The 9,004-nt window shown below is 46.1% G+C and overlaps 1 long non-coding RNA gene across 1 annotated transcript; it reads right to left on the reverse strand.

Annotated features, from left to right (window-relative positions):
* Window positions 1–1,222: 1,222 nt before the first annotated feature.
* Window positions 1,223–5,421, reverse strand: LOC127053536 (uncharacterized). The gene is made up of 4 exons (XR_007775077.1): window positions 5,247–5,421; window positions 4,802–4,929; window positions 2,571–2,835; window positions 1,223–1,498 (listed from the first exon to the last, which is right to left on the reverse strand). It is a non-coding gene; the product is annotated as an uncharacterized LOC127053536 (long non-coding RNA).
* Window positions 5,422–9,004: the final 3,583 nt, after the last annotated feature.

The raw sequence follows: 9,004 nt of genomic DNA on the forward strand, positions 1-9,004 counted from the left end.
ATCTCAACACAGAATTCCAAGGAGTGGGGGAAACTGCGGGAACTATGGGATAGCTACAGAATAGCTACCCACAGTGCAACGCTCCGGAAATCGACGCTAGCCTCGGACCATGGACACACACCGCCGAATTAATGTGCTTAGTGTGGCCGCGTGCACTCGACTTTATACAATCTGTTTTACAAAATCAGTTTATGTAAAATCGGAATAATCCCGTAGTGTAGAAGTACCCTTAGACTCTCCCATCAGATCACTCTCCATCCTGTCCCCACGGTATCTGAACATAAAATTACTATACAACCTAGAAGATGCTGAGTAGTCCCTAGGGGCACTTTGCTAAAGTCAATGGGCAGACACAAGGAATGAGTCTGGCCCATTGTGAGGAAGTGAACTGTAATCCACTCCCCTTTTCAATGTAGCGCAATGCAGGGAAACAAGCCTAAAGAGTTGTTTTTGCTTTTCAGAGAACGAATATCACCAGCAATGGTCAGTTTGCCCAGCCATGCTGCCAGTATTTTCTCTTTGAAAAAATTTCTGTGGAGATATCCCTCAGTAATCATGGCTTTTTCACTCTGATGCCCAAAAAGATTCCTCTGAATAAATTTTTGTAGAATGAAAAGGCTTTTTTCTACTCTCCCATCTCTACTCCCGATATATACTCTCCATTTTTCTTTTTATGTTGTGCTTTTGAAGGATGTTTTCTTTCAAAGGTTAAAAAAATTGACTGCACGAGAACGTCACCTTCTTCATAGGGAAATCTGCTACCTATTTCTCTCCATTGCTATCATAAGTTCAGCTCCACTCATTGAGAAACTGTCCCTGGTGTTGACAGAACCAAAGCCAAAATTACTGGGTGAGGTTCTTTGGCCTGTGTTATGTAGGAAGTCAGACTAGATGGTCATAATGGTACTTTCAGGCCTTCAAATTGAGGACTCTATGAAAGCCACTCTGACTCAGTGGAAGCTATTGTTACCGTCTGTCTGTCTCCCCTGGTGTTTGCCTAGCTCTTCTTTGTTAACACAACCCTTTGCTGCAACCAAAAAGCAGTAAAAGCACATGCACAGAGGATAGCAGTAGCTCTTTTCTACATCTGGAGGAGCAGAGGCAGTTTTGCATGCTTGGGGTACAGACAGGTGTGCGTTCTCTTCCTGGGATCAATGTAACTAACAAATTCTATTTGCTTCTCTTGTGAACACACAAATTAAGATAGACTCTTTGCTTTGTACTTCTATTTTTATTTTGACTCAGACCAAAGGCCACGTATGTGTGTGACCTGAACTCAGTCTCCCTTGATACACTGCTTTTTATGCCATTCCCATAATGAATTTAAGACATCAGCTGTTAATACTGCTGTGGCCTGTTTCCTTCCTGGTGTTAAAAAAAGAATTCAGAGAACCTGGATAATACTTGCAGCTCTATCCAATTTAAGAAGAGGATTTCAGGGTCCAATTACGTCACTTATTGGCTGATTCTGAGCTGGGACTGTAAACTGTGTCAGAACCTTTTGGGTCAGAAGGAATAAAATAATACATATCAGAATATACAAAAGCTCTTATTTACTTTACATGTAATTTTCTGCATTCTCTGTGCTACCATTACAAACACCTGCTTTTGTATAGGAATTTGCCACCTAACAATGCAGCTTCTTCTATCTGATCCTAATGTAAAGGCATATTAACAATATTTTGTAGTTCTATAGCTCCTTTCCTCTGAGGATCTAAAAGCACTTCACAAGGTTTAATAATAAATCCATTTTAATGGATGGAAAACTAAGACTCAGGAAGGGAACTTTCCAAAGAAATCTGTGGTAAAGACAGAAATAGAACCTAGGAATCTCAACTGCCAGCCTCTTGATGTAAACACAAATCCATTCCCATCCCACAGCAGAGAATAGAGCACAGGAGTCCTGATTCTCAGTCTCCTCCTCTAACCAGTAAACAATTTCTGCCTAATGGCGTTATGCTTCTGATAGTGCAGTCTGTTACCAAGGGAGTTGCAGTTCAGCACTCTGGACCAGATTCACCTCTCAGTTATGACAATGCAAACCCTGAGCAAATCCATTGAAGTGAATGGCGCTATTGTAGATTTGCAGAGGTGCACCTGAAGGCAGAATTTGTTCCTCTGAATTTAGTGCAAGATCAATCAGGAGAAGAAGATGGTCTCAGAGAGGAAAAAACACAAATCATATCTTGACAAAAATAGCTTCGATAATTAGCAGAAGGGACAAGGGAAATCACGAGGAAGGCACAAAAGGGAAATTCAAGCATTTCATGTTTTCATCAGTGGATAAGAAATCCTGGGGCCTGATTCTGATCATTATTATTTGTATCACAGTAGTTCCAACCAAGAGCAGTGCTTCAGGGTGCTATGCAAACACATGGCAAGAGACAGTTCCTGCCCCCAAAGATCTTATGCTCTAATACAGAAATGGCATGAGAAAGGGAATTTATTGTCCTAACTTTACAGAGGGGGAACTGAGGCTCAGAGGGACTAAATGATTTGCTCACACAGGACAGCTGTTGCAGAATGAGAAACTGAACCTCCACCTCCTAAATGCTAGACTATAGACTTACCCACAAGACCATCCTTCCTCTCACATGGGTGTCATTTGAGAGTAATCCCTTGATGTCAGTGGAATGACACAGGTAATACTCGTGTAAGTGAGAGAAGAATCAGGCCCACGTGCTTCAGAAAAGGAAAGTGGAAATGACCAGTTTGGTGATCTTCTGCCCATGCAGGATTGTGTCCTTTAGTATATTTGCTAGGGCTTTACTAGCAAACCATCTCTAGTTTGATATGGATCTTTCACATGATGTGTGATGGTAAAATATCTTCTTCCTAATGGGAGGTAGAGGGAGAGTCTGGATAAGTGGATGCTATTTCAAGCAATTAGAAGAGGTAGTGGAATTATTCCGGTTATATCGACATCATCTCCACTCTGAGATTGCTCAGGGACATGCTATTGGTTTTTGTGGATCCCAAACACTTGTTATGCAGAGTTAGTTTAACTGCTTATGAATTTGTACCCAAATTCTCAGAGCAGCTGACCACATCTTTAAAAAAATGTTCTGAGCCATCAGGATGAACACTTACAATTGGTCAACTGGATTAAGCCTTATAAGGAGGTGTCATCACTGAAGTATATTTGACGCAGATTTGCAGTGAAGCATTCTTTGACCCTCTTGAATATCTGAAAAAGCCTGTGTATTGGTCAGTGGCAAGGTTTGGCACCACCTGCTGTTCCTTAATGCAAAGAGGCATGCAAAGGCCTGAGCTGTATTTGTATGTTCACAATGCAGTGGCCATTCCTTGGTTTTGCGGGAATAAGGCTCATCAGGAAATGACTCCAGACATTTTCAGAGCTTGGACCACGCTGAAGTCCATTTTGGATGAATTGAGTGAACCGCGGCCACTGGGAGTTGCAGGCGGCCGTGCCTGAGGACGGTTAATGTAAACAAACCATCTCGCAGCCCGCCAGCTGATTACTGTCCCCTCTCAGTCTTCTCTTCTCCAGATTAAACAAACCCAATTTTTTCCATCTTCCCTCATAGGTCATGTTTTCTAGATCTTTAATTATTTTTGTTGCTCTTCTCTGGACTTTCTCCAATATGTCCACATCTTTCCTGAAATGTAGTGCCCAGAACTGGACACAATACTTCAGTTGAGGCCTAATCAGTATGGAGTAGAGCAGAATTACTTCTCATGTCTTGTTTACAACATTCCTGCTAATACATCCCAGAATGAGGTTTGCTTTTTTTGCAACAGTGTTACACTTGTGATACAGTAGGGCCAGGGAGTGGTGGGAGAGGGGAAATATATAAGTCCCAGGAAAAGCGTGGGACCCACCATCTGCCATTTTGTCACACCCTGTTTACTCATATTTAGCTTGTGATCCACTACGACACCCAGATCTGTTTCTGTAGTGCTCCTTCCTGGGCAGTCATTTCCCATTTTGTATGAGTGCAACTGATTGTTCCTTCCTAAGTGGAGTACTTTGCATTTGTCCTTATTGAATGTCATGGGTTGATGTAGTATGGCAACTCCTATTTCCTAAGATCAAGAATAAAGATTGTTTGAGTTCCTTTATCATCATCATCATCTTTGTTTTGATGTTAAAAATACATCATGCTATGAGGGGAGAAGATGACTAGGAAAGACCAGAAACTCACAAATCCTCCTATCTCAGCCATGCCTAAGCATGAGGCCTGTAACCTAAGTTCCCTCTAAGCTGCACAGCTGCGCAGCTGCCTATTAAGCCCTGAACAGGGGCTTAAGGCTGCAACGGTGAGAGATGCCTCTGCCATAGCACGGACCTGCCACGGCAGGGAGAGGCACCATGTGCTGCTATGGGGAAAGAGAGCTGGGGTGGAGCCTGCACCCCAAACCCCTCATCCCCATCTCAGAGTTGCACCCTCATCTGAAGCCCTCACCCCCACGCACCCCAATCTTCTGCTCCAGCCCTGAGTCCTCCTCCCACACTCCAAACCCCTCGGCCCCACCCACGCCACATGAATTTTGTTATGTGCACCAATATGGAGCTGAAACGTCACACATCACCTCCATATTGGTGCACATAACAGAACTCATTCCTCACATGTGTGGGAGAAATTAGAGGGAACCCTGCGTAACTCATCATTTCAGTTTAAAATGTACCGCCAGACATCATCCCACTGTTTGTTGCCACCAATGGAAGTTGGAAATTGACATCAGAAATGCTGAAACAGGAACTGAAGTTGAAGAAAGGTTTGCAAATGCAGAAGGTATTGCAAGATGCAACTGTGATCCTCCTGTGAATAGCACTCACCCCAATAGTTCTCTTGATGTGAGCTGGCAGCCCATATATCCAGTACAGCTTCCATTGTTGACATTCTGAGACCCTGCCTGGTGCAATTTACAATTCTTTTGGCACTATGTTTGCTTCCTTTTTTCTGTCTATAAAAGGAATCCCAGAGCAGAGATGTATTAGAGGTAAAACTCTGAGCACAGAAGGGTGGGAGATAAAAATGACATGCCAGCTAGGACTTATATGCAAACAGGTTTGCATAAATGAAGTTCACTTCTGAAAGTAAAAAATGCATGGCATATTATGAGATGAGTTCCTGTTTACATCTCCAGGTAACAAAATAGACAGACAAAGCAAAAACAAGCACAGATTAACCAGGTCCTAACTACAACCATTCCAGGTAAAGCTGGCAAATCATAAAAAAAAGTATTTTTGATTACCATATTTTAGCATTATTGTAACTTACCTGAGCTAGTCAGTTCCATGTTTAATCTTTCTCAAATGAAAAAGGGACACGTTGTTTGGACGCAAATGGACACATACTGGGGTCGTGGTATTAGCCTTCTGCGTCTGAGGACCTTAGTTCAAATCCCACCATAGTTCACGTGGGAAGTGAGTTTCTTAGGGGGACACAGCATGGCCTAGAAGACAGAGAAGTGAAGTAGAACCCCGGAAACCTGCCCTGTATTCTTGGCTCTCCCATTGACCTGCTGAGTGACTTTGAGCCAGTCATTTTGCTTTCTGTGATTTGGTTTCCCCACCGGTAAAATGGGGGTAATGGTACTTAAGTCCTTTGCAGAGCACTTGGAGATCTATGAATTGAAAGCACTGGATTAGAGCCAGATGTGGGTATTCTTAGGCCTGGTCTACACTGGGGGTGGCGGCGGGGGGGGGGGGTGGTCGATGTAAGATACGCAACTTCAGCTATGGGAATACCGTAGCTGAAGTCGAAGTATCTTATTCCGACTTACCTCCCATCCTCACCGCGCAGGATCGATGTCCGCGGCTCCCCCCGTTGCCTCTGCTACCGCCACTCGCTCCGGTGGAGTCGACGGGAGCGCGTTCGGGGATTGTCTATATGAGACACGATATATCGATCCCCGAAAAATCGATCGCTATCGGCCGATACGGCGGGTAGTCTGGATGTACTCTTGGTCTCAACCTAGTCCCCAGTGGACAGTCTTTCACACTACAAAATCACTCACTGGTTTGCCTCCTTGTGGCAGCTGCCAGTGCAGAAACTTGCTGACTTAGGCACCAAATACAAAAAGGCAACATAGTGGGCATCTCAAGGGCATCTCCTTATGAAATGTGGGCAATGTTTCTTACCCTCTGGGGGGCAAATGTGAATCAGTGGCTGGGACGCTACCTTGGAGGGACCACTGCACCAATGTACTTGACAGCAGGGCTGGCTGGGGGACAAGATCCCCTCTCACCTCAACCTCCAAAAAGGGGACGGATCCTAGTAGGTGAGTGAAGGCACTCGGAGAACCTCCTAGTGTGATGATTTGCTCCCCTTGCAGTGGGAGCCCACAAGAATTGGCAAAGGATCAATGGGCTCTGAGTGACTGCACTGGGCCGTTCCCTGATGGGAACCTTGGACGTAATTTGAGCACTAAAGTTGCACCTTGGTTTAAACCCATACCATGTGTCCTTGCCTTCTTCCGTGTGGTGAGCACACCCGTTTGGCGAGAACTTCAGCCTCTGTGCTGGAAAGGCCTAGGACTGGCACATCAGGGTGCGGTGCAGGGCAGGACTGAAGTGCATTGGTAGAGTTGTGTGAGTTCCAGGGTTAGACTAGCAGGTGGCTCTGTGAGACTAGGTTGAGCTGCATTGGCAGAGCTATGGAAGAAGGCATCACAGAACTGGACTATGCAGGAGTATTACAAGTCAGGGTTGAGGTACATTGGCCTTTGTGGGGATTATAGCCACCCCAAAATTTGCCTTAGCCCTCCCATAATTGTCCCATAGCAGCTGCCGCAATCTGGCCACCCAGCTCCAATGCAGAGCAGAGAGAGCTGTGGCTGCTGGCTAGGTGCCCAGCTCTGAAGGCAGTGCTGCCACCAGCAGCAGCGCAGGAGTAAACCCAGGCAGTGGGGGAGCAACCCCCGCCCGTGTCCCCACCCACTGGGGTGCACCACCCAGCGCAGGTGGAGGGTCCAAGGCTCTCCACAGCAGCCCAGACTGACCTGCTTCATCCTGGGCTCCTGGTCCCCACCCTCCTGCTGTTGCTGTTCCCTGATGGCTTTGCTGGCCCCAGAACCGGGTCCCTCCACCAGGGCATTTGTTACCAGCTGCAAACAGTCAAAGGGTGGTGGGAAGCTGAGGAGCAGCTGCAGCCCCAGGGCCTTGGGCACAGCAGCAGAAGGAGACGGGGGAGCACTGTGGCTGCCTGCACCATAGCATCGGCTAGCTCAGCAGCCACTCTGCAATGCCTGGCTCCAGCTTCCGGCCTCCAGCCCGGCAAAGGGGCAGGCCCTTGTGGTGAGGGGGGGCACAACCCCCTCAATTTTTTGTCTAACCTGCCTCAGCCTCCCGACCCCTGGGGAGAGGCCGGCGCTGCCCCTGATTTGTTCTGTGGATGAAATGAAGTTGGCACTGGGCCTGGCCACATTCAGCCTCACTCTAAATTTCAGGTACTTCCAGGGAGGAAGGGCATTCCTGTGGTAAAAGGACTACCCTGGATTCAGTTCCCAGCTTTGTCACAGATTTCCTGGGCAAATCACTGAATCTCTGTGTGCCTCAGTTCCCCACCCATTAAACAGGGATATTAACACTCCTCTATCTCACAGGAGTCTTGCCAGGATAGATCCATTAAGTTTGTAAAGTCGTCAGACAATACAGCAGTAGGGGCCATATATGGTAAGTATCTAAGTAGATCAGAAATGGGAAGTACCATGTCACGAGCACTCGGGTTTACAAGCTGCACACAAAGAATGAAGCAAAGAAACGAAGGACAGAAAAAGCAGGAGCCTAAAAAGTGAATGATCAAAATAGCACAAGAATTACATTAAAACCCAAACCGAGTGATGAAATGACAGAACTATCACAGCATGCAGCAGCCTCTCCCCTGCATTATTCTGTCTTTTGTGCATGGTCTGACCTACTTGGTATATTTTCCCCACACTAAGGCCCTACCACTAAGTATCTTAGAACCCTCAAATCGCATTCCAGATTTATAATGGCAAAGCAGCTGTCAGCGTTGAGTCCTGCCATTGTATCCCTCCCATCTGTTCATCTATATAGCATTACTGCCAATGAGAGCAGGAAGGCTGAAACTGTATCACGTGGAAGGATGGCAACTTGCTGCAGGACTCACAGCCAGATGAAATCATTTGCATTTCCAAGGGCCTTGGAATCTTCCCTGTTCTTGAAGAACAGTGGGCGAGATCCCAACCACAAGAAGGGAGAAGGGACAAAGGCAAAAAGGATCAAGTTCAGTGGTGTGACTGTGGCATCTGAGTTAAATAACACAGACATCCCCAGTTTTGTCGGGAAGTGGACATTTGACTCCAGTTGGGGCTCAGGATCACTCAAGACCTCCTTAGAGAGGCAAAAGCTGAAACTGTAGCTTTCCCAGAACACTCCCTCCACCTCCAACCTTGATGTGCTATTAAGTATCAGCCATATCAGTCAACCTTGGCAGTTTTAAATCCATAAGGTGAAACCAACTCAGCTGAAACACAAACTTAGCTGAGCAGAAGCAGAGGCTTCTCCTGAATACGTTAATTTGTTAATGTTTGTATAGTGCTTTGAAGATGAAAAGGGCTACATTAGAGTTAAGTAGTAGCTCTGGGCACAACCTTGACATCTTTACTCAGTACTTACACTGGCAAAACTCCAAATGGAAGTTAATGGCTTGTTTGCCTAAGTAAGGATTGAGTAAGTATGGGGTGGGGGGCTTCGGGGTTTGGCTCCAAATGAACACTATTACCTTGCACTTAAAGAGCATCAAAAGGTATATGTGTCCTTTCACCAAGGATCTGAAATCACTTTACAAAGACGGGGAAGCAGAGATGGAGAAACTACAGACCTTACAGGGGCACCGTTGCAGCTGTGCTGGTGTAAGGTCTCATGTGTAGTTGCTCTATGCCAGCAGGAGAGAGCTCTCCCTGGCGTAATTAAACTAACAAGCAGGAGTAGCTATGTCGGCAGGAGAGCATCTCCTACCGACACAGGGCTGTTCACACCAGCGCTTTTGTCAGTAAAACTTTTGTCTGGCAG

This window comes from Gopherus flavomarginatus, chromosome 6, assembly GCF_025201925.1.
Source record: "Gopherus flavomarginatus isolate rGopFla2 chromosome 6, rGopFla2.mat.asm, whole genome shotgun sequence".
Classification (NCBI taxonomy): domain Eukaryota; kingdom Metazoa; phylum Chordata; order Testudines; family Testudinidae; genus Gopherus; species Gopherus flavomarginatus.